The 27881-nt window shown below is 34.8% G+C and overlaps 1 protein-coding gene across 1 annotated transcript in view; it reads left to right on the forward strand.

The window, feature by feature from the left end:
* Window positions 1-27881, forward strand: part of LOC133534648 (cadherin-86C) — a 139810-nt gene that overhangs the window by 25714 nt on the left and 86215 nt on the right. The window contains 1 exon segment of the mRNA XM_061873855.1: window positions 17624-17709. The gene's annotated coding sequence lies outside the window, so the exon portion shown is untranslated.

Below are 27881 nucleotides of genomic sequence, written 5' to 3' on the forward strand. Positions count from 1 at the left end.
TTAGTGTATACTCCGCCGGCTTAAGGCAAATTCTGCGGATCTTTTGGCCTAACTGGATCACAAACGCTCACTAATGGAAAATAACCGGACAAGTACCCGTAGATAAATAAGGAGATCCAAACGCGCTAATGGCATTGGATTGGGCATATCCTCAGGAAGCCTGACACCCACCTATCCAAGGTCGTCCTGACCTGGAAGATGCCCGGAAAACGGAAACATGGTCGCCCTAAATCTATATACTTGGCGCTGTTCCGTGGAGCAAGAGTTGGGAGTATTGGGGATGGGGTGGGAGATGGTTACCCAAGCTGCCCAGGACCGGAGTCAGTGGAAGAAAATGGTTCGAGCCCTACACCCCAGCGGGGGTAACAGGATGAAAAGAAGAAGAAGATACTCCGCCGGTTCCGGTTTATTTTTTCACATGCACATCAATACAGAATAAAGAACTTCTTTTCAGCTAGGAACAAATCAAAATTTCCCGCCTGAGCCACCGGTGGACTTGGTCATGTCTTCTATAGTGTATGATATCTATTTAAGATTATAAAGAACTTATTTTATTAATCGTCAGTGATATACATAGAACACGTCAGTCATATACAAATTGCAATGCATCGTAAATTTCGTAAGCGTTACTTACCAACTGTTCATAGGTACTCACCCGTGCGGATCCGTGAGATAATGTGTGCCCTGCAGTGGGACGTATGGTGTATGGACGGACGATCAGTGTCCAATTCATGATGATCAGTGCCCGAAACTTTGTCCGCTTTAACTCGGATTTCTTTTTAGGAGGGTTACTACGTTTCTACAAATAATATGTAATCCTACGTTTGGGTGCACTATTTTTTTAATAATTACTTGTCATATATTATAGTTTGATATAACGTAATTTTGTATAACGTAATAAAAAGCATACTACCGTAATACCTAATTAACGGCATACATAATGTTATTATTGGTATAATGGCCATAAGGTATATTTACACTTCGTCTAATATACATTGTCATATTACATACTCTAAAGCATATTATTTGTTCTAACAAGTGATATCACATCATTAGTTGTGTGGCATAATTAGTTGCATGATAGAAGACATAGATACGAGCGATGACTGAGTGGTCAGAAAGAAGACAACGAAAATAATTTGTACCCAACTACCTAGCAAAAGGGGTGTTCGATCAGGTTCGACCCCCCGTAAAATATCAGCAAAAAAATGGTTCAGGTAAGGTTTGAACTGTGGCCCCTGCAGAATCAAAAATCTTGAAAAAAATAGGTTAGGTTGCGTTAGATGGGAAGATAATTTGTACTTAATTATACGGCCTGTACACTACTGTTTATAACAATTATGTAAAACTTTGCGTTATCATTAAATTAATAATATGATAAGTATTATGTTATACAAAAATATAATATAACGAAAGTCATTATAAGACATGTCTATATACTACTTAAAAATATGTTACATTAGGCATTATATCAATTACAGTTTAATTAATAACGAAAGAAACGTATAATAAAAAGTTACATTATAACATATAATAATATATCAAATGGCATTATAACAAATGTATGATAGTTTTTTTTTATAATTATATTAAGCATTTATATTTATAATTATATTAAGCACACACCCCCTATTTTTACCATAAATTGTTATTTCAAAATTTCTATTAATTAAGTAGGTAGGTACTCTATCAAATACCATTATCTCACTACATTATAAAGCAATTGTGTCTAAACGGGCCATCACACTCCATTAAACGGTGACTAAAAAACTTAGCTGTTACTACAGTAATTTCGACAAAGTACGAAAATCGGGTGTCAAAGTTTTTACTGGCGATTGCTCACTTAAGCAATTGGACGTGAGAGATGTAATTTAAGTAACGTACCCTTGGGTCTCTCTAGTACTAGCGCTGTACGTACAATAACCGGAAATCGGCGGGCCTGGGAGGAAAAAAGATAGTTACTGTGGGAAAATATCAACTGCCGTGATATTTGCTGCTGTGGTATATGACTGGGGCATACTGGTAAATATTACTTTTATATTGTGAAATAGGTGGAAACCAGAACTTCATGCGTCTAGGTATCCAAGAATCAACAATTTAGGAACGTTATTTAAGTATTGGTCCGATAAAATGCAATCAATTTTCAATATCCATTAAACCCTTGTGAGAGAGTTTAAATGAATTTATTATGCCACAGTATTCTATTTCTATGTATGCTCAGCATTTTTATACTATATATTTGTATATCCACCATGACAAAAAACAAGTAAACATCAAATATAATTACGTTAACACAACATAATAACATTCGTGAAAGCTTTAAACTTGTGCATAAGTAAATCCACCTAACAAAAGAACAGTGAAATACTTAGGCCAAAACATCCTGCAAAGTGTGATAAAGCCACCATTGATGCGCCGCTTACGTTGCCCACACCACACGTTACGTAATCGGCTTACTATTAAAGGCCTGACTGACGATAGCCGCTTAAGTCGAGCTACTAAAAAGGATAAGTTTCATTTGTTACATTTTACGTCTTGCAAATTTAATGGCAACTTTCTATTGTAGCCAACTCTAAACAGTACAGTGTAATTTGCAACAACCTCTACCGAATGGTGTTAACTAAACAGAACATGTGAGTCCAACATTTTGTTTTATTTGCACATTTTCTTTAAATTGATAGAAAGCATCAATAGTAGATTGTTAACCAAGGAATAATCCAAGGCCGCAATTATGCCTTTCATCCAAGTTAATCACTCTACTTTTCATTTCGAATACGAGGAAAGTAAAATGCGTGTGTTTTTTAATAACATGACTAAGTATACATTGTTATATTAATTCTTGATGTACTTTTAATTAACAATATAGGTAAAAGTATCTTTATTTATAGAATAGGGAGTTAAATATCAGAATATAAATTGTATTAAAAAAACATTTAAAACCAAATTTCAATTGCTTATCGTAAAAATTAAAAAAGAAAACATATGTACTTGGATATTAAAATACTCTAGTGCAGAAACGTATTACTTTCTGAACACTTTTGAGAACAACAATGACCCTTTAGATGACGAGAAATGAAAAAAATTGTATTCAAATATTCGATACATTACTATCTACAGGTAAAGTTTTTCACGAGAGTGGGTAGCACGAGATTTGAGTTATGTGTTATATCCTTTTAAAAATAGCATCAGATCACGAATACAAATGATTTATAGAAAACAAAGCACAGTTGTGCACTCTGTTTTTAAGTACCTACCATTTGAAGCATCTATTTGGCAATCATTAAGTTTAGTGTTATAAATTGGGGTCAAAGGAGAATTTTGTTTTATAAGTCGTACTTCTTATCTCTAGAATCGTGTCTCCGTAGAGGTCTTGACCCGCAAATAGCGGTCTAGATCAACGACATATCAGATGAAGTCTGAATACATTTCATACTTATCGGGTAGATGATTGTATTGGCCTACAATTGGGAAGCAAACTAATATTACTAATAACAGACTAACCAAAGTAAAGTGCACTTACATTAAATTATCATTACTGCATAATTGCTATACAAAAAGCATTATTTTTTTATTGCTCTGGATATCTCTGCGAATTTCTATGTTTTCAAGTGCAACGAATATATTCATAAAAGTTATGAATTTTCTCTAGTTTTTAAGATTTTAACGTATTTTGTATCATATATTTTAGATTTTTTAATTGTAAAATGAAAATAAAGACAATAAAAAGTAGAGCAAATCTTCCAAAATCATTGATAGTTTCATAAATTGCGAGCATAAATACATCGGAAATTAATCTTATATCATAGACAACAAAACCACTGTTGACCAGATAATTATCATAACGCAAAGGTACATATATTGTTCTTGTTATTTAAATCGAGCAAATCAGAACTATGCCAGTTTATATAAAACGAAAGGAAAGAAATTAAGTTCAGTTCATACGCTGCAAGAGCAAAACATCTGCGTTATTTTATTATAATAACTAATGTTACAGAATGAAGACTTGCGCAAGTAGGAAGGCCACAACAGTAGATTTAGAACCTCCTTCAACCATTAACTAAGCTACTGTTTAATCTTGCTTCCTTATTACCCACCACTTTCCTTTTCTATAAGAATGGGTGTGAGACCTCGTACTATAATTTCCTCCTAGATTTATGCATTGGTTGCTCCTTCTATTATCGATAATATCTTGGATTCCAATCGAAGAGAAGATTAACTTTCAGTTCAAATCACAAAAGTTGGCCACAAATATTATGAAAATAGATTGATACATATCTCACAATCGAATCGACCTGGGTGCGTAGCCTACGTGCCAATCGTTTACGCTCCGTAGAGAACGAGACGCAACTGTCACTGTCGCACTAATATGGAAGAGTAATAAAGAGAGACGAAGACGACTACGTTACGCTACGGAACGCTAACCATTATTAAGAATATTCCCCAACTGTATAATCAAATTGTCGGCATAAATAAGACAAATGAAATTCGTTGTACCCAAATATAATAATATGAAACATTACACCGTCTTAAATGACGTATTTATATTATGCTTTATTTATAGGTATAGCAATTTCACCCAGCGTGCTCCAGATTAATCGAATAACCTGAATACTGGAAGCATAGCTACTATAAATGTCATAATAAAGTAATTAATATTACGTTATAGAACTACAAACGGAATTAAAGTCTGTGGTAAGATTTGAATTTCGAATGTGGCCTGTAATGATAAATGTAATTGAACGTTAAAAGCTCAATGATTTTATGAAACTCATACAGTTATTCTTACTACGTACCTTATTACTTCTTTGGGCAGTTAACATAAGTTATTTACGTTTATTGAATACTCTGTCAATGTGTCGATGCGTTTTGAATTATGCATGTTTAATTCAATTCGTTGAAATACGGCTTAATACTTAGTTCACTGGTTTCATGGTTGACTGGTAGAGAATGCCATGAGTCATGGAGTCGGCATTTTAATTGTAATTGTTTTTACTGTGTAATCCAGTTTAAAGATTTTATAATTTTAAAACAAATGTAACTTGTTCGTTTGATCGTTTTTTCTCCGACAATGATAATAACATATTAAAATTTATCTAGTCAGTAGTTAGTTACATGTCATCATTAGGTACTTTTTTACATTTATTGGCGTAGTAGAAAGTCCTAGTGAATCCTGCCCACGCGCCGTACTGGCGAGAGCTGCTTGCCTTCACCCGATTCGAGGCTCGAACCGAGAGGTGGCGCTCTTTATGATCGTGTGTTTTTTCGTTTATTAAATAAATAAATATTATTCGGCAATTTTACACAGATTGACTTAGTCCCACAGTAAGATCAATAAGTCTTGTGTTGTGGCCCGATATATATAATACATATAAAAAATTATACTTATACATAGAAAACATCCATAACTCAGGACAACAAATATTTGCGATAAACACGAATAAATGCCCATACCAGGATTCGAACCCGTCCCGGGTTCGTAGCTACCCACTAGGCTAGGACGGCGTTAGTTATTCATTGTTTTTTATATCTAACACTTTTAACACTACGCTCATAGCTGATTCTTATCTACTTATTTTATATTCATATTTATACAACGCCATACGGATGAACCGACAATTCTAGGCATGATTAGCCCTTTGTTATTGGGAGTTTTGATAAGAAAATATACATATCTAAGGAATTAGTAATTGAGCAGTTTAAAAACTTGTTTAGTTTTAAAAGAAGGTTCGTCTAAGAATGGCAATTGGCCATTGATTAATTGCTAAATCTTTAAAGGCCTTAACTGAAACGCGGCTGCTTCTCACATTATTTATCAATGGGTATTGAATCATTCTAGCCGACAAAGACAAATTGACTATTAATCGATTTTTTTAAAGACAACTTATGGAATGCCGTGAATAGTGCCTTGCTGTATTTAATCGCAACAGCCTTAGTGAGCGCGCCAAGGCCGCGTCGCGTCCGGTGGCGGGTTCGATGATCGCATTTCATAATTGTCGGCGTTTATTTCTTGACATTTATTTACCTGTATGCATTAAAGATGAAATGTTATTGCTTTTAAATCGATTATGTCATCGTCACGAAGTTGATTATCACCCGGGGCACAACCCTGCGGTCGCCAAGGCTACGTCGCCTCCGGCCACGTCGAGTTCGTTGCTCGCACTTCACATCACTTATTTCTCCATTCACATAATTTTATTATACGAGTAGTAAAGAAAAATCAATTTCACCTTGAACAAGTCAATTATCGTTGTAATATTTTTATTGCTAAATATAGGCTGCCTATTGCATTCGGTACCAAATTTCATTTTTGCACTTTAAAACATTGCAAATCTCCTTCGCTTTTCAACTACACTTAAAGGCATTATTTTCAGTATGCAAATTCTTTTTTCATGCTTAGTTGTATAAAAAAGTGCGTCTCTGTAAAATAGCTGCCTCTTCTAAATACGAATAAGGTCTTGTCAGATATTTTTGCGGCCTTCGTTGTTGTGTATTACTGTGGGTATTGTGTATTGCAGAGGTGACTGTACTGTAAAAGTATCAAGTAACTACTCACTACTGTAAGAATGAAAACATGTATTCATTTTGATTTTGACGACCGGTCTGGCCTAGTGGGTCACTACCCTGCCTATGAAGCTGATGATCCTCGGTTCGAATCCCTGTAAGAGCATGTATTTGTGTGATGAAGACAAGTATTGCTTCCTTAGCCATGGATGTTTTCTATGTATTTAAGTATTTGTATATTATATATATATATATATATATATATATATATATATATATATATATATATATATATATATATATTATCATACTTAAACTTAGTCAATTTATGTAATTTATGTAAGTAAGGCCCTATTATATTTATTTATTTATATTTACTTGATCATACTTACAAGTTAAAAAGGATTAGAATACTGTGACAAATTATTGATTAGAATTATTTCGAATTACAATGGCTAATTTTGCCATTTGAATGTCAAATGGCTAATTTTGTGAATATTACTAGCAATGATAGTTTTTATTTCGCATCTAAATATTATTAAAAAAATGGTAATTGCCACGTTTATAGGTACATAGTTTATAAATTCTAAAAGTTGTTATAGTACCTACATAGTACATACCTAACTCAGATTTAGTACCAAGCGTAGGTATCTAACGGTACTTTGCGATATTAATTGAGAGATTGTGGCACAGTATAGTCAATCTGCGTACGTAGTGCAGTATGATAGTCATTATCTGATCACGACTTAATTACCACTTACGAAACAAATATTCCTGTTACTGCAGAAATTAGAATGGTGTTAAATAAATCGACTTATTAAATTGTTCGCTAACGCTTTTCTTAACGCGTCCGAAATCTGAAATCTTGTTCAGGTATCGCACTAATATTGTTAGTTTGATCTACTTAGAACTATTGAAGTATTGTACCTACTCAATAAATTAAAATACTCATTTTCTCGACCGTGTTATTAATACCTAATATTGTAAAGAAGTTTACAATTATTAAAAAAAAAAACAATCTTTTAGTGATTATATGTCACAAAAATTAACAAAAGTAGTACGTATAGCGTTCTAAAAATCTAAAGGCTCTAAGTAATTAAACACAAAACTTGCAAGACTCGGTACTTGCAAGATAAAATAGAACTTTACACATGAGGGCAAACTTACATTGTGACATCAAAATGATGTCATTTTATCATCATTCGCCCGTGCGTCTCGCTCGCGCTAATACATGCAGTCATCATCAATTTTAGCGGGTGAAACCACGCACCAAAAATAACTGCCACCCTACAAATACGATTAATACGTATAATAAGATTGATTAGGAAAAAATCCCTTTATGCATTATAATACTGTTACTCACTTAAAACTTAGTCCAGTGCTGGATGGAATAGATGTGAACGGGGCATAAGAGACATCTTTTAGTTAAGATACTTTTGGCGCGTAGTATGACTAGGTGCTGACTGTATTGACATGTACGAGCAAAATGCACGCGAATGATAACTAAATAACGTCATTAAGATACCAAATGTATGTTAAAATTGTCTCGGACCCTCAGTTCAAAATTTCAAGACCAATGACAGTGACATTACGTAAGTAGTTAATTTATAATGCCTTAAACACGGTTTAACATAAAAAGCCAACGTTATTGGTTCATCCCTTCATCAAACTGGCAATCAAATTTTTTTTTTAAATACTGTTAAACACATTGTTAATGCTACGATAAAAAACTAGTTTAAAATTGCGAAAGCGGAGAGTGAATTTGCTACTGAGCAGGAACAATAGCCATTAACTATTGTACTTAAACAAAACAAGTCAAGCGCTAGCATTGGCAAGACGAAAGGCAATAAGGCCCTGTCTTGCTATGATCGTTTTCTAGTCGCAAGCTCACTCAAGCCTTATCCGAATGTCAAAATAGGTACGCGGTAACACTGGCGCAACGCAATCGCGCCAGCAGTCGCAAGACGCGTCGCAGCATCGCGTTGGCTAATCAAAAGCCCCAACTTGGGATTTTAATTAGGTGGTGGTTCTTGTCAACTGTTGAAAAATAAATAGCTTACTCGTAATTAGGGGAAGGTCGGATATATCGTACCAGTTTTTTACATAAATTTAGTTATTTTGTTTTTGGAGGTAGTTACAAATATGTTTTACTGTGCATATAAAAGTTCAGTCACTTGGCTACATTCATTATGAAGATGAGCATTCTGAGATTAAATTAACAAAGTCAAAATGCATTTCTTCGGAAGCACTGCCATCGGTATGATTTACCCGACCAGTTGGTTAAATCGTACCACCCATAATAAAATTGTATCTATGAAACGTTTTGCAAGGGTATTGCTTATTTTAGGTTTGAATAACAAATATTTATTACGGGAATCCGAAATCACACTTACACGACTCAAAAATACTTGGTCGTTTAAATCATACCTATTCCACTATGCAATAGTACAATTTAAACAACTAGCTATTTTTATTAAATAATCAGTATAATAACCAAAGTATAAAAACTAGACCATTTTTAGGTATTAAAACACAGTAAACCCGTTTATATTTATAGTAATATACTTTTAATTTGGTATTTTTAACTTATCTTGATAATAAGTTATGGTATTACAAATACACATTAAAAGTTAGATCAAATCCAACGAAAAACATATTTCTTCTCTCTTTTGTTCCATGGTAGTCATAAGCCATATCTGATTAGATTATTGAGCTTAATTCCATTAGAGCACTGTTTGGTGCATTATGTGTAAATAAACTAAGTTGTTTAATGGGAAAACTATAGGTGGTACGATTTAACCGACGGTACGATATAGCCGACTCTCCCCTATATACAATAATAATTAAGTGTAAGATTTATAAATATTTAAAATATTACATCGTAACAATATTTAGGTACTAATAAAGTGTATACAATTTTGTAAAGAAATATTATTTTGATACCGAGTGCTTTTACATCATAGGTACATATAGTATTTTTCCTACTCCTCTACTGTTATCTGTGATTTATGCATTCATTAACACGAATATAAGAACATACATAAAAGATTTCAAGAAAAGTCTATATTGTCTATTCCTCATAAAAGCTCTTGTGCTTTTATAAACTATAATGTTACTGCGATTAATGGCTATCAACCTAACAAAACCAAAACGAATACAGTTTTAAACTAAGTGCATTGATGCCAACTTACAAAATATTCATTTGGTTGCATAGTAAAAATAATTACGTCATAAGTCAGAAACACGCATGTGACACCCGTAATATAGCAACACCCATAGACTACGAAGACCGCTTAGCGTTGCTTGTTAGTCTCCGTAGGCTACGGTGGCCAAAATTGAGAAAAAACTGTCCAAAAAATTAATTTAGCAAGTAGCAAGTACCAGGGCCTCATGAGTTACGAGGAGGTGTCGCCGACCGGCCGGCCGCGGCCCGGGGCGGGCCGGGCGCGTAACAAGGTATGCTCGCGCGTCTTGGCTATATACTTTTGCTGTAATTTGTTTACCTAAATTAAGATTTATTTTTGTTGACTCGTAGGAAAAATATTGTATGCAACGTTGTATAAGTAGGTCAAAAAATTCTCGTGGCGTATTCCTTTACAATGTTCGCCTACGCCTTCGGCTCCGGCTCACATTGTAACTCACGCCACTCGCCTTTTTTGACCCTTCTTATACAACTGATGCATAAAATACTATTTGTGAAACACCTTCAGAAAATAAGCTCATCACATTGTATCGACCTTCGAAAAATAAAACATCTGTGGACAGTAATGAGTATAGTAATTGTAACTATACCTACTTGAACAATATGTATATAAAAGTTGTCATGATCGCTCCCCTTTTAGCGCCAGCCTCAGTTCCAACTGGTATGCATAAAGCAAAAGTAATTACTCGGTACTTCGTACTATGACAAATCGATGATTAACGTCGATACATAACAAGCCACATTCATTGCTATTAAACGATATAAACTCATAATTAAGCTGTGTAAATACAGAGTTAATTTCTCTTGAAGTTGCTTTTATATACTTCAACATTCGAAGACCGAAACGAAGCTGACAGGCGAGCTTTTATAATTAAGCATAAAATCAATATATTCAATGTGGGTACATGTACAATGTGGGTTATATTTTAGCACACCCATTGTCTAAAACAGCTAAAGATTTGTACAAACTTGGGAATCTCTCTCTCAATCAATTTAGGAATTAAGCGACGGTAAAATTGAGATTTTGATTTGTATCAATGGGGGTGACATCATCAAACATGATAAAACCCCTTTATTTAATAAAGATTTAAAAAAAAACATTCGAAGACTAACTACAGAAGGGTTCAAAAGTGAAAATTTGAACTTGATGGTACCCGTTGCATCTAGTTCAAGAAATCTTATAAAATCCCAAAATTAATTTTTTTAAATTTCTATTAAAAAAAAATGACACTAGGTACCTCACCTTTATTTTTAAGCTTTAACATTTTATGACCTCACCTCGGATTGTTTCATTTGTATCTGCAGCTGTATTACTTGATAGAGTCAGAGCAAAATAAGTTGGCAGCGATTTTGATAGCCCAGACAGTGCACTGGTTATTTTAAACGTCAAACTTCTATTAAATTATGACGTTTACTTGACACTGGCACCGTCTGGGCTATCAAAATCGCTGCCAAGTTATCTTGATCTGACTGTAATTTTTTTGCTGATGTTGCTCGCTCACGCTGTGCTCGCACTCGCGAATTAAATAATGCGTCTCTAAAATTAGACAAGACTGACGGAATTAATTCATTCATTCTTTTAAAATTAAATGGCATCAGTCCAGTGGGACAATTTCGCGAGTATCAAGGTATTAGGAGCTTTAAATTTTAAATACGACAGTGTACGGTGATACTTTAAAAGTAGCACGTGGACTACCGGCCGTTGACTCCAAAATGGTGGTTAAACGCGTTTCAAGATTTATTCTTCATTCACTGCACGCTATCAAATTAGCGTGCAGTGAATGGAGTATAATAAGCTATCGATATTACACTTTAAACAATATTAATGAGCAAAAAACAAAAGAATTAATCACGAGGCGTGACTATTAAGATGGCGCTCGAACCGGAAGTCTCTGACGGAATTATTAAATTATCAAAGAAATTGTCTGTGACATCGTCCGCGTCAACGCTGCAGCAGTATGTAGTAACAACAATGCTGCTGTTGCATAGCTTTGTTGTATGTTGCAAATATGCTGCTGTTGCCATCAGAATATCACTTTTTTCTGCGCTAGTATTTAATGCAACCTCCAATTCTCAAAATGCAGTTTCTATTGAAGCTTATTCATGACTATGAGTTTCTAAGTTAATAAACAACTTAGAATAATAAAGACTTGGTTTTTTGCTGTGCCGATTGCCGCGATAAAGTTGCAAAAACATCGCTTATAGTTACGCTGTAACATAATAAAGTGTTATGTTACACCGTAACTGTAAGCGACGACCGGTTTGGCCTAGTGGGTAGTGACCCTGCCTACGAAGCTGATGGTCCCGGGTTCAAATCCTGGTAAGGGCATTTATTCGTGTGATGAGCATGGATATTTGTTCCTGAGTCATGGGTGTTTTCTATGTATTTAAGTATTTATAAATATTTATATATTATATAAATTTACTTACTGTGGGACTTAGTCAATTTGTGTAATAATGTCCTATAATATTTATTTATTTATTTTTATAATCTAAAAGTGACATTATGTGTATTTTTAAGACTGTGTTAAATTGCAGAAATATCTTATTATAGTTTCCTCAAGACTTGCTTATTATCAGCAGCTTAAAGTTTAAGAAAGATTAAAAGGTTCAGCGTCGTATTTACACGTCTCAACGACTTATCTAGATAAATAAACATGTCTTCAAATGACCTTAAGGTATGCATAAACACCGCCACGCCTATTAAGCTTTACACGAAAATACTGGTGAAGCGTGAGTCTGATTAACAAGAAGATTCCGTACACACGAAAATTTTCTAATATTGTTAAAGTAAGTAGTTTTTATTTTTATAGATAACCGATTATTTGCTGATAAATACTGGGAGTACTATAATAGGTACTGTAATCGAAAACCAGAGACATGTACTGAAACTAACACGTTCATATTTTTATGACGTTAATAAAATGTATCTTTAGTAATGTGAAATAGTATTTATCACATATTAAAGTGGTTAAAATACAGACAAGTTTGGCGTGCTTCGTTTCCTAAGATATTAGGATTGTCAACTAATAAATAAATGTATTACTAGTAAACTTGATTAAAACTATATAACAGGTAAGACAAAGATAACACCTGTTTAAGATGGAGTTCAGCCAGTTTACTCCTAATACAGACAGTCAATTTTTTTTATATTTGAATTGGGGCCGAGACGCCAAAATATTACCAAGAAACAACTAACTATAAACTTCAAAAAACGTAATCTCAGTCACGTACATTTCGCCAGTATAAGTATTTAGTGCCAGTCGGAGATAAGCTCGCTTTGTTCAGTGTTTACCGTTACAGTTATCTCTATTTGGGAAGTGGTTCGACAAACACCATATCCAAAGAACAATGAGTGACCAGAGTAGAACCCCGTGTTGCCCACACTTCAAAACAAATAAGACGCAATTGCCACATGCCAATCATTTGGAGAGGAAAGAATAAGAACGACCCGCCCCGGCTTCGCACGGGTTACACAAACAAATTATACAATAAACGGGGCCACAAACATAAACCTTCCTCAAGAATCACTCTATTGATTGGTGAAAATCGCACGAAAATTCGTTCAGAAGTTTTTGAGCACATACACAGACAGACGCGGCAGGGAACTTTGATTTATAAGGTGTAGTGATATGGAGTAGAAATGCTAATTGTTTAAAATGTTATTAAACACCATGAAACTTCGTTGAATATTCTGGATAGAATAACTCTCAAAAACAGTCACGTCAAGAAGTAAATTACGTGGTTATGTCAGTTTCTCATTGGTAAATTGGTAAATCTTAAGCCACGGATTATTAATTGCCAGTGATAGTTTCTCAAGAACTCAAGAGAATCTGATCTACGCTAAACGTATCTTGTAGACTATGCATTAGTTTGCCTGTATATCTAAAAGCTAAGTAGGAGTGATGCCGCAATCTTGAGATCGTCCATATTGCATAACAGGCAGATTAACTACAACAATGCGATGTAATGATGATGTCATTGGACTAATTTCGTTCATGTTGATTTCTGCTTTAGATTGAAAGCTCTATAATCAATTGCGAATCGTTGATGACCAATTCACAAAGGGTTTTGAAATGTAGAAACCTGATGATTTGATGTTGCGTGATGCTTGCTGTCTAGCTTATGATTGCAAATGCGGGTGTTAGGTGTGGCTAAGTATTTTTATTTTATCGCATCGTAAATTAATAGAATAGAAAAAACAGAAAACTCAAATATTGATCATGTTATTTTATTAACCTTTTAACCATTTTTTTAAAGCAGCAGCTTAAAACTTTGCAAGCACATACGATCTAAATAGGTTATTTATTTATTTATTTTTTAAATGTTCTCGCAAAAGCGAATAGAATATTTTTTTTCTTCTATTGTCATTTAAAAGTTACAAGACGGTTTTAAAGTTACAATACTTACAATATTCCATACCATTGTCGGTCAATAAATTTCATAAAGTACTCATTTCCATAGTGCGACTATAATAAGTCATTTTAATGTTTAAAAGCATTAATTTGACGTTTGAAATAAATAAGAATTACGATTATGAACAAAATCAAGCGTAACTATTATTCATAGATATTTTTGTTCAAATGTAGACAAAATCAAAATATCTGGTTATACTACTTATCTATAAGATCTGGCCAAAAAATTAACATTTTACAAAAAATTTAATAATTTTCACCGGCTCTCCTATTTTAATAAATGTGGTTTAAAGTTTTGATGTTATATTATACATGGCCACAGTATGCCATGGATTTATAAACATTTTTTATAAAGACAGCAACAATTAAACACAAAATATAAAAATTTAAAGTACATAGGTAAATAGTAATGTTGCTAACCTTGGTTTTTTAGTCTGTAAGATTTCAGAAGAAACTTTACACAGTGGGCTACTAAACTGTTAAGTATGACGGAAACACAAAAATGTACGGTATACGAACCTGCCAAGCATAGCTGTAAATTATCAAGATCCTCGGCTAAGCTGTCAGTATTTCTTGCAGACATTCACATCGACCTTGACGCGCGATAGCGGCGGTGGACAGGCCGCGCTATCGATGCATCTCGCTTCATTCTTTCATCACTCGTGAGGAAGTACTGGTAATTGGCTAGTTATATGCGTGTTTTAGGTCGACTCAATCTACCTACACCCATTAAATGTGCTCCGATAAGTCTTGCACATTATTACTTGGAAAGAAATACTGAGTACCTAAGTAAGTGTACTTGTATCATCATATCAGTCGAAAGTCATCCTCGACTAGGCAAAAGTATCCTCAAAGCATCTCCGCGATTTTGTGCATTGTCGGTTCATCTTATTGCAGCCTTCAAGTTTAATACAATCATTTTACGTAGAACTGAATTAAAGAACCTTTCTGCCGTGGTATTTTCGTAAAAAGCAAAGCACATTATGCAACTAGTTTAGCCTAATGATAATGTCTTCGGTTACCGCGAACTGCTTTTAGGACTTTTAGAAAGTATAATAAAAGTGTCATCTACGCATCTTTTAAATATCTTCGGCTGCACAGGAGCACATGAATGATGATGAATGTTTTTTTTCTGTACCACCTGTAGCTTGGCATCCAGTAATCTATCTCATAAGGGAACTAGCAAGACATAGGATGTGGGACCATAGAGTTGAATAGTGTGAACAGTTTACCTAATTTTGTATCTCTTCATAATTATAATTGTGATTCAAGCGCAACGTATTTAATCAATACAAAAATATATTAATGCGTCGACCCATTTAAGGTACAGCAGAAGGTAGGCCGCAAACGTGTCGTCGCCTATCAAAATTACCAATATTAAAAGTATATTCCTAAGGTACATAGTGTTGCATTGCAGACTACTAGCAAAAAGGCAGCGTTTGGGTTTAGGTATGCGCGTTGGCGGCACGCACGGAGGCACGTGCGGCCCTCGCCACAGTACACGCCGAATCACAACATTCCCCGGCCACGCCTCTAACTGCTGCCGGTAGTGCTGGTAGCTAATTTGCACTCCATTTTTCTTGTTTACTACTTGTAATCAACAACATAATTATATGTATTACGATATTTTGCGTATAAAACTATTTTTTACAAATGCTAGAATATCTTGTTCGTGTTGTTATGTCTTGTTCGTGTATCTTGTACGCACATGTAAACACATTAGTCTCCTCAGCATTTGTATGTATTATTTTTGCTAACAAAACAAATTTTAGTGACGGTCTAACGGTAATATTACATTAAAACTTATCTCTACTTGGAAATCGCTGTTTACATCAAGATAGAAAGAAGTTACGAACTGATTTGAACTTTAAATTGCCGATAACCCTGCCGCTGCTAAACTGCAAGGTGTCGGCTATCTAGGTACTCGTACTTCACGAATTGATTTAAAGTTAGTGTAGTTATGTTTTTTGCCGCCATGTCATTATATATTGCAATAACGAACAAAATATCTATTTAAACAATTTTTTTTCATTCCGTACACAAGTGTTTAAACTTATAATATAAAACTATGTTACTTACACCGTTAATTAAAAGGTTAGCTAGAAGGGATAAATACGCCGTTGTTCTTATCTACTATATCTTTGTTTATTATGTATCTATATCTAAATAGGTTCATGTTCTGTGCAATATTTCTTTTATTACATAGTTAGGTACTAAATTTAAAATTAAAAAATAAGGTTTTATACTAAGTTTTGTACGACGCATTAAACAGTGAAATAAATAGATGTTATAAATATTTATTTAAAATAAAGAAAAAAAAAAGAAAGAATTAAAAAATTATTATTAATTATTAATTATTATTTATTTATTAAAGAATTCATAGCTTGTGAGCAACAATGCAGGTTTTGTCAAGTGGACTCAAATACAAATGAGCTACAGGCTTTGTCAATCTTAACCACTAACACACAAGGTTCAAGTGCCACCCTACGCTTCCAGCCGGCCATAAGTCCCTATGATACTAATATCATAAAAAGCGTTGCTGCGTTGAATTGCCAAGAAGATCTGTTGGACCAGGTACGATCCGGAGCTGGGATTACTATCCCCGCTCGGCACCCTTAAATCGCCGACCAAATTCCCTAGCATCCGCACCCCAAGATCCTGCACAATATAAAAAAGTGTGGTAAAGTAGCCCCGTGAAAGTACAATTTCAAATTAAGATTTTATCTCTTATCAAAATAAAAAAATATTATTTAGACATCGCCTTAAGATTTACGGGTATAAACAGATCAGTAACCAAATGTAAAGTAATAAATTTTACATTAAGAAATTTTACAAGTTGCGTGAGTGAATTTAATAATTATGTAATAAATATACCGTAATCTGCTTTCTTACTTTGAAAATTAAGTTCGTTTACACTCCGAAGGAATATTGTATTAATTAATCAAAATAAATACTGTTCAAAGACTTGCATTACAATGCGCGCTAGGCGACATATGTACTTATTCATAGTAGGACAATAAGTTGTATTAATTATAATAATTATTCAATATCAATCTTAATCCACATGACAGTTAAATAGCGAAGTTTGAATACTAAATGGCTCCTTACGCTGTACTTAGTACGGGATGCATTTAAATGTACGTAGATATTTACATGTACAAATCACCTCACTGCTTAACTCATGAATGGCGACGCCTATGACAATAATTATCTGGCAACACCTCATATACTGCATGAGTCAGAGCCGACGCAACTGAAAGCTTTGCATATTACTTGGTGCCGAGCTTTCGCGGCATTATCTAGGCATCTGGGCGAAGACAATAGCGCGCGCATGCGTAATTCGTTATCTCAGATCTACCTCTTGCAACACTATGCTCTCCTAATGAGGAATGTTCTACTTCTGGTGTTAATTGAACACTGAAATCGGGAAGCACATTTCGCACTTACTAATTCTACCTAATTGAACAACTCTACCATGTTTTAAGTCAACATTTCTTTGTTACAGGAATATAAACATAGAAAGTGCCCGGCAAAGGATGAGGAGTAAATATTGGATGGGACGGTTTGAGCCAGATATAGTGAAACCAACAGGTATGTGTCTTAACGTTTAGTACTTGAATAAGTCTAGAAGTTTAGTTTGCTGACGAACATGTTGTCAGTCTTTAAATATATGCGGTGATCTTAAGGTAATGCATATATGATATCTCAAATCATATTTACTCCAATAACGCCACGAATACCAAGTTTAAAGTGTGATAAAATTAACATCCGAAGCAATAATATAAATTTATGATGGAGCTTGCTTAAATATTCATAAGAATACATAAACGTGCGTTTAGTTTCCGTAAATTTATAGGGCGCGATAGTCATTTCAGACCTCGTTCTCGAGTTACGGCAAGTGTCACCACTTCGTGGATACATAAACGTTGATATTTCACTGCGTGCCTTGTCAGAATAAAAATAAATAAATAGTTATTTGTTTTAGAAGGCGGCAAAGTTGTTGTTTAACCGCTTCTGCTAATATTGATACCCGAGCAAGCGAAAAATTCCAAAATTGTAACACGAGCTTAGCGTGTGGTGCCTTGAAGGCACGAGGGTTAAATAAAACTTTGCCTCCGAGTGAAGCACAAAATATTTCACCACGCTAACGTGTAGAAATTATACTAACTATGCAATACCAAAAAAATCAAACCAAATCAAATCCCCATGAAAAAAATAAAAAAATAAATATCATTCAATATCATCATTTAAAAGTGAATTCCACCAGCAAACATAAGGAAACAATTCAAAATTTGCATCTGATTACTTTGCCCCACATGTGGTTAAAATGCTACTTTCTCATTAGTTTTTGGACAATCAAGAGGGCCTTCACCAGTTGTTGTGGTGAAAAAATAATTTTCAGAAATACATAGGAGCCCAAATCGTAAAAAATATAAATTAAGATATTAATATTTTTTTACCAACAATTTTATTCTCGTTATTCTTTTTTAAGCTCAACATACTCCAGTTTCGATTCTTTGGACTTATTTTTTTACTTATAATCACATTTGTAGTTGTCTCTCTATCTATGTAGGTCTTTATATGGCTCATGCATTATTGCAGTGCCGAAACTATTATCTTTAAGTTAAAATTAAAATGACCTCCCTCAAGTTCTCAGAAGTTCAAGCCTCCAAGATGATGAAGAGGGGTTGAGCATTTAATGAGGCTGAAATTTATAAACAAATTACACTTAAGACGGAGGTACTTTAGACTCAAAAGTACCTGTCTAAAGTTTAAACTAGTTACTCATAAATAATCCATAAATGTGATTTCAGCTTTTATTAAAATTCCACCAAAAGGATTAAAAATGTCAAGTAAAGGAAAATGAGAAAGCAAAAGACTATTTTATGGAGGATGTGTTCGGACTTTTAACTCCGTTTGTACCTAAGACATTATTTACTAAAAAGCAGGAAAAATTTAGAGTTTCTTACTTCCGGACAAGGGGTTAAAAAAGATATATACCTATTTATAATTGTCAATATACGAACTCCTGCGAAAAAAGACACGTATCAGGCTGTAAATAAATTATACCAAGCCTTGACAGTTTTGAGATGTATTCTCACATCGTGACAGCTCACAATGAGCACGCGCCAGATAACGACTTACATTTCATCAAGTGATTCAAGAAAGAGCCTATGTAGATATGCGCTTGGAAGACACATAATACATCTTTTCACTTAGCAATGCAGATTTGTACATTGTCATAACACACCCACGTGGCGCCGTATAATTCCGCGATTTCCCGCCTTTCGAAATACATCTAGTCGCGACGATAAATAACCGACAAATTACTTCGTCGGCGCGAAACGTACACGTGCTCGGTGACATTTGCATGCCTGAGAAATGTTTGTTGAGTCTACATTCGGAACGAGCCTTGAGTAATGTATAATGGGATAACGGGATTTATTTTCATATATATTTGTTCTGAAATTCTCCATTCACCTTGGGTAACTCTGGTAATATATCCTCCTAGGCCTTCATTTATTTTTATGTTATCAATACACTAAGTTAACTAACCGTTACCAACAATATTACTGTAGGAGGCAGCCTTCATACCTCCGCAAAGAAATTCAAAAGTGTATGTGAAGTCTACATCCCGCATTGGGCCAGCGCGAGCGTGGGGAATATAGTTCAGGCCCTCTCGCACATGAGAGAATTCCTGAGGGCCTAACGCAAAACCTAAAATTTCGTTACCTGCCTGTCTATCATCCGAATATTCAAAAGCGATAGAGAGGCAAATAACAAAATGACGATTTTCGATTTTCACTAGAGGTCATCTGTATCCATCAATGGGATGTAAATAGGCTGAATCATTATTATTGCTTGATATTATGCTATTGATAAGCATCAAGCCCAAATTTTATCAAAACATATAATTATGGTACGTTAATAAAAGTTCCTTCTGCTATCCTAGGTTTTAAAATGTCTGTCTATACCAACAGCTAGAAACAAACCATCTCTGCTAAGGAACATTAATCGAAAACTCCGTTTAATAATCCAAACTTATAAATAAATGGTTATCAGTTCTAATAAAGAAACGATGCCGCCATACCTTTCATGTGGCACCATCTATTAGATGGCGCCACTTTTTGATATTTAACAAATTTTACACAAATCAGTGAAAAAATAAGGATCACAGTCAAATGGCGTTAAAAGTTTTAATCATGTGTCGAAAGATGGTAGTAAATTTACTGTGGCTACAAAGTTTTTTTTGACAATCCACCTCTATTTCAAATTATCGTTGGTTCTAATGAGCAAGATTAACAGGCCAATTCGAGTTTTAGTTATTAAAAGTCATTCCAATATGATACTGATCTGATACTGATCTGTCAGTGACAAAAGTGAAGTTTTTGGTTGAAGGTTGACATAATGCGCAATTCAGCATGTCCTCTAAAGGAGATCCATCTCAGGCATCTCATATTGGAATGATGTCAGATCCATGATAGATCAGTATCACATTATATTATTTGAATTGGCCTGAGCCACACCACACATTTCAGGAACACCAAAGTACCGTTACTGCTGCAATATTGCCGTGCAGCATTGCTGCCGATGCTTGCTGCAAGAAATATCTAATTTCCTGCAGCAATATAGTTTGCAGTATTGCTGTGCATTAATACTGCACTCCTGCACAGAAATACTACAATACTAAATATGCTGCAGTTGCAATCCGAACGTAACCTTTAAGTAAGCAAATTACAAGTTTTATTGTTTTAAGTTTGTACGTTTCAAATACATACACTATTCCAAATTCTTAAATGTCATTTAATATCCGAACCTGAGACTAAATATTAATACAATCAAATACAATTAAGAAGTCAATAGTGAATATAAATACATAAAATTAGGTATGATTAAAGGATAAGACTTAGGTTGGTTTCAGGCGTTCAATACAAGGCATGTGTATCCCCTACTAATTGTTATAATACGACATAGTTAATTTATTTATTTTAAATTTGATTCAGGCAACAAGACCCATATTACATACGAGTATACCTTATAGAATAACATATAGTTGTAGTTGGTCAAGCAAAACTTGCAAGTAGAACAAAGTGTTCGAAAATCGCGTGTCATTTATATCTTATCTGTGGAACTGTTTTGTTTACATTTAAATTTTGATCAAGTTAGTAATTGCGATTTTCAGAGAAATTGTTGACATTATTATGAAAACTATACCACTAAGACTGTGCGTTTTCTTTAGCAAAGTTTGATAAGAAATTAATATTAACAGGTAATACAATTATGTTTGAGCGATATATGTAAATTTAAGGTTATGCAGTGATATGTGCAGTTTTCTTTCAGTGTTAAATCGAGTAATTATTTAAATGCGAAATGAATCTTCAATACCTATCAAAGAAAACTATTTATACACCTTTATTTTATATACCTGCTCTGTAATATATTCAAAGACATGATATTGTTTCGCCAAACGAATATTAAAGATACACATACGGATGCATATGTAGGTGTGCACACACACATACATAGCTAGTTTCGGATACAAAATAGATATAGCGCTTCGAAATTAATTTCCTTAAAATGCTTCAAGAGGGCTCTCTTTTCTTATATACTTTTCTCTATGGGTCCCACACAGAGTTTTACGAGGCGCTGTGCGCGCCATATTCTTGCTTGACCAGTTTGAAATTCTCCTCTTCTACCACATCGTCAGAGAACTTCTTCTGGAGAGTTACTTGCTCTTCAGTTCCTTTTGAAGGTGCGCTACCCCGGTTTGATGCGACTTTCGGACCGGCGACGACACCTACGTAAGCACAATAACGTGATTTTCAGGAAGCGGGTGGCTCGCGGGCGGCGACACGGCTGATGCGACACATTTCGCAGTGTCAGCAAAAGGAAAACTAACGAACTCACTACTCATGCCGGTCCGGTCATCACTCTTGAAATCAGACGCCGTCGACCGAATAAGGACACAATTACGCAAATGACTTGAATTACGAATGAATGACGATGACTTCGTTGCGTAAATCGGTAATAGTGACCTGGACAGCTTCAAACTTCAAGATTACATCCGCGAAACTTGTTTTTTGAGCCACAATTTCCTTCAACAAACAGTTAACGTCGACGTGATCCGAAATACAGGACGACAGGCTGGAGACACCCGTCGCCACAAACTCCGGTATCCGGTCTTCATTCTCCCTTAGAACTTTGATGATGTCCTCAAGCGTCTTCTTTCCGGTTTCACCTCCTCTCCAGTGAGGTACATTTCGGAGAAACTCGACGAATAGATCTGGACAGCAGACACCGTAGCCATCACTCGTTCCGGCAACAGCTTCCATCGCAGAAAGAAAAGGACCTCGTTCACGATGGGTGCACTCATCACGGCCGCTGCTAAGTAATCATTAGCGACGGCCGAGCCCCACTAATCTTGCAATTAATAAATAAATTAATGATCAATGCCGCTATGTCGCCGCGCGCATTGGATATGACTGTCCTGATATTCCTGACTGGCTAATATAGACACATAATATAAATGAAATGTTATTTATCTTGAAATCACGAATTTACAATGTGGAAGCATGTATTATGCGCGTATTTTTATAAAATCATAATTCTAGACCAAAAAAATATCTATGTATTTATTCTGTACCGATTAATCATATGTATAAGAATATGCGACTGTAATAAACTTTATAATTATCTGTCGGATTTGTCATAATGTTGTTTGTAACTCTGAGACTATGTTTATGATTATTAACGTCGGCTGTTTTTACAAATTTCAAGTGAAACGTGGAGACGCATCACAACCATTTAATGCTCCCTAAATATCATTCACAGGATCACTCGGTACACACTTCATGCGCGTGACAAATTAATTAATCGTGCTTTCGTGGTGTAATTGAACATGTGCGAGTTCGAGTAAGCTCCAAGGAAGCAAACATTTGTATACTAGAATTATATTATTTAAATATCTATAACAATAGATAATACCTAGAAGATAACATTAAATTAATTGCCTTTTTAAAACTTACTCCTCTTTATCTTCGAGTTTTGCCGGTTGCATACTAAAGGGACTCGGGGACCAGGCATCGTAGCCCTAGGAATTTGAACAGGAGCTAAGTTCTTACGAAAGTGCCTACCATCTATTTTGAATTAACTATATTACCAAAATATTGAAACATTATCTTATCATTTTTTTTAAAACTCACGATACTACCTTAAATCATTTGGAAACACTGTGTTACTTAATAAATCTACTCAAACAGCAATGATACTAATGATAAAGTAATGATCATTACGTTACACACTACACTCAATCCATTAAATCTTGTCGCCGCAATACATTTCAGATTATTCACACTAGTGCGAGCTCTACCGCCAGTATCAATTATCCTTTACTTTATTGAACAGTTGTGCAAATAACTGTATACGTGTACTTACATGTTTATTCCCTGTAATATAAATCGCAACAGAACAGGCTAAAATAATTATAGCTGTATGTAGTAGGTAATATATCGTGCCTTCTGACTGCGGCTATTATTAAAGCGGCATTTTTACAAATAATAGAAATCAAAAACTCCCCTCAAGCCGGCCGTTAATTAAAGACTGGACTTCTACCATAAAATACCGCTCAACTTCTGAGAAAATATTACAATTATTTTCACTGATTGCCTGGAAGGGCATGCAAGCCAAGAAATATCTGAACCATGCGATGGACGGCGATATTGAAGCGTAGTGTAGAAATACAATCGCGATAGCCTTCGAGAGTGGGGGCGCGGAATTGACTAATAAATCGAGGGTCGTAAGGCTGCGTCGTGGACTAAATATCACCGCGCAAGCTACTTCATAAGCAACTCTGCTTTAAACTACATGCTAGAAAAGGAACATAAAAATCGAGGCAAAATGTTAAATTCAGCATCTTCTAAAGTCTCAAAAGTGTGCAGTACATAATAAAGTGCTGTAAACAAAGAACTTGCTTTGGCAGTCAAATTTCTTGAGGCTGCATCAAAAACGGAGTTCAAAGGTAAACTAGCTGGAGTGTCTTGTGGGAGCTGCGAGAGCCCCTTTTAACGGTTGCCGAGATGAAAGCTTGCAACTTTATTAAAAGAGATGTACGTCAAATGGCCCCCCATGGCCGTCAAATGGGGGGACAAGTTTACTCTTTCGTACATACATTCTATTTCTTGAATTATTACTGTTTGGCGTAATTTATGTATTTTTGTTTAATATGTAACGATACCTCCTACCAAAGGTTTAGAGGTAAAGTGGGCAATAGTAGCTTCTCACCTACGCATATAAACTTCTAGGGATTACCTTTTCACTGCAGCTGACTATTATAAACTTATATTTAAACAATGTTGTGCGATAATATATTTAAACTTATATTATCGCACAACATTGTATAGTCTGCGGTCTTAATGCCTACTGGCATTCTTTATCTGTAAACCATAATGATTTGTTTTTCAACACACTTGCTCGTAATGTGGAACTTATTCAATTTATTTATTTCCTTTTAATACAATTTTAACTTCAGCATATTCTTCGTAAGAGTAGGAAATAATTCCTCCGTACTAGTAAGAATTGTACGATGCACCACCTCTCCTGGATCACATTCAATCTATCTAAGTCTAGACGCAGTATACATAGTTAGTATCTCCGCAGTACCAATTTTATATATGTATCATAATAATAATAAAGATAAAGAAATAAATATATATACATATACAGGTTGCAAATGAAACAAATGGTAAGGGAAACAAGTGTTTGTGTGTGTGTGTGTGTGTGTGTGTGTGTGTGTGTGTGTGTGTGTGTGTGTGTGTGTGTGTGTGTGTGTGTGTGTGTGTGTGTGTGTGTGCGTGCGCGTGTGTGTGTGTGTGTAGTTGTCATCACTAGTGAGATTCTAAATACAACGAGAAGCATGTATGGATGGATTTGTATATATTTAATATCTGAGTGAAGCCCAACGTATATAAGAAAATTATGAATTAAATTACGAGGAACAGAATACTTTAAAAGTTCAGGCATCAGGTCAGGTCTTGCGGTCTCATTGTAATCATATAATTTCATAAAAGATGTAACGGTCGCTTTACACCAATTCACTGTGAGCTGGGTTAAATTAATATCAAACATTTATTCAGCATATAGGCCACAGGGGCACTTTTACATGTCCATTTTTACAAACAATAAAAATTACAAAATTCAATTACAAATATGGAATCGATCAAATAATATATACTTTATTAGAGATGTATACTGTATATATATATATATATATATATATATTGTATTATATTATATTGTATATTTATCAGTATATTAGGTAGGTATTGTTTTAATACTTATATAAGTAGTATGTGTGTTTGTATTTAATAGTCTCCATATTTAGCTCCTTGCACTACCTGTTGACTTTTGTATGAGTTCGAAATTTCCTGCTACCTAAAGGTTGTCTGGAAGAGATCGCTTTTTAGCGATAAGACCGCCTGTTGTTACCTGGTTCCATTTTCCTTTAAAATTCATTTGTAGTTTTACATGTATGTAAAATGTATAATTGACGGTGCAATAAAGAATATTTACTTACTTACTTACTATACTGTCTCTAAATGTCAAATTACACAAAAAAAAAACGATTATAAAAATAAAACCAACAAATACTAAAATCCTTTAGAGATGTATAAGTCTCTAAGTGTCAGAGATAAAATATAAAAAATAAATCATTAAATTATCCTTGGATGTATCCGGTCTCCAAGGCTTGAATTATAATATAAATACTTAAAAGACAAAAAAAAAAGACCGCCGAAAACAAGAACCGAATGAAGTGTCTCACGTTAATGCCACTCAAAAGTAAAATTACATACTTATGTATAACATAACATGTAGCCCGTGTAAGCTTAAACAGACCGGTCTCCACAAACAGCACCCGTTCACGAGTATGACGCGTATCTCAGCCATCGCCTCCCTCAACCTTCATTCGGGAAAGTGCCGACCCGATCAACGACGCCACCGTAAGTAAAGATTTTTAAGCGAGCAGGACATGTTCAAGCTGCCGGGTTGTATTAATATACATATTTAAAAAAATGTGAGACGCAAAATTTGTGCTTGTATGTTACATTAAAGACAGCATAGCGCCACATAAACGCGACTACATAATATTCATAAGGAGTATGCCTACCTATAAAACTAAACTACAGACTTAAATTTAAATTGATTTAGAGATGTACAAGTCTCTAAGTGTCAGAATCATTAAAATAGGTATTAAAATAAAAATAAATTTTAAATAAAATAAAATTTTAAATAAAATACAATCTTAGAGCTGTATAAGGTGAGCTGTAAGTGTCCATAACTAAAACAATACAATCAAGCGAGAACATGATGGTCTCGTGTGTCAGTTCTACTGGACACTAGTATGGTTATTTCACAGAAAGAAAACGAAAACACTATTACATACATTTTTATCATACTATCAAGATCAAGCTACTGGCTTAAAGGCATCCTTATCATCTACATCATAAAATCATTTGCAGTATAGATAGTACGCCTTACTTAACAAACAGCTCTTAACGTGTGACTTAAATTTGTTGAGAGGCAAATTCACTATATCAGTGGGAACTTTGTTATAAAAACATGTACAGTTCCCGCCGAAAGACGTACTAACCTTACGGAGGCGGTGGGCGGGCACAACAAGTTTATGTTTGTTTCTAGTGTTATAGTTATGGATATCACTGTTAAGCTAGAATTCGTTGTTGTTTTTCCGAACAAACAATATTCTCAAGTATGTGTTGAGATGCAACGGTAAGAATGCTTGCATCTTTAAATTTCTCTATTAGCGATACTCAAGCGCCCAGTCTATAGATGGAACGTACAGCTCGTTTTTGCAGTACAAATATTGTCTGAATGTCTCCCGCTTTCCCCCACAACAGAATTCCATACAACATAACACTATGGAAGTAACTAAAGTATACCAGCCTGGCCGTCTCTACGTTTGTTAGCTGTCTGATTCTCCTCACTGCGTAGGCTGCTGAACTAAGTTTGCCGGCTATAGTGGCTATATGTGCATGCTATTGCAGTTTTGAGTCTAAAGTGACTCCCAGGAAAACAGTTCGATCTTCAAATTCCAGCGTATCACCTTTTATTTCAATCTTGCTGTTATTTACCTGCTTGACGTTAGGTAGCGTAAATTTGATACATTTAGTTTTCTTTGCGTTCAAAAGCAAATTGTTTGCCGTAAACCAGTTGAATACGGTACATAGCGCGTCAATAATGCTCTCGAAGCTATTTTCTGTTCTGTTCACTTTAAATATAAGGGAAGTGTCATAACACAATATCATGTCTTTCTTGCACAACTTTTGGTAGGTCATTGATGTATACCAAAAACAGGAAGGGACCAAGAATTGAACCTTGAGGCACTCCAAGGGCTACCAGAGACCCCGCCAAATGAGTTCCATTAATAACTAATCACTGAGTTATATTCGAAAGGTACAATGTAACTAGGTCAAGTGCACTAGCTTTTATCCCATAGCGGCTTAATTTTCTCTTTAAATTTTCGTGATCAACGCAATCAAATGCCTTCGACAGATCACAGAAAATTCCAACAGCATCTTGAGCTTTTTTCCAAGCGTCAAAGATGTGTTTTAGAAGCACCACACCGGCGTCAGTAATTGTGATCGACCTCTCGTAAAACCAAATTGATTGCTATGAAGCAGTCTATTTCTGTTGAAATGTGACAGTAGTTTATTTAGAATAAGTTTTTCGAACACTTTGCTTAATGCCGG

Source organism: Cydia pomonella, chromosome 2 (assembly GCF_033807575.1).
Source record: "Cydia pomonella isolate Wapato2018A chromosome 2, ilCydPomo1, whole genome shotgun sequence".
NCBI lineage: Eukaryota > Metazoa > Arthropoda > Insecta > Lepidoptera > Tortricidae > Cydia > Cydia pomonella.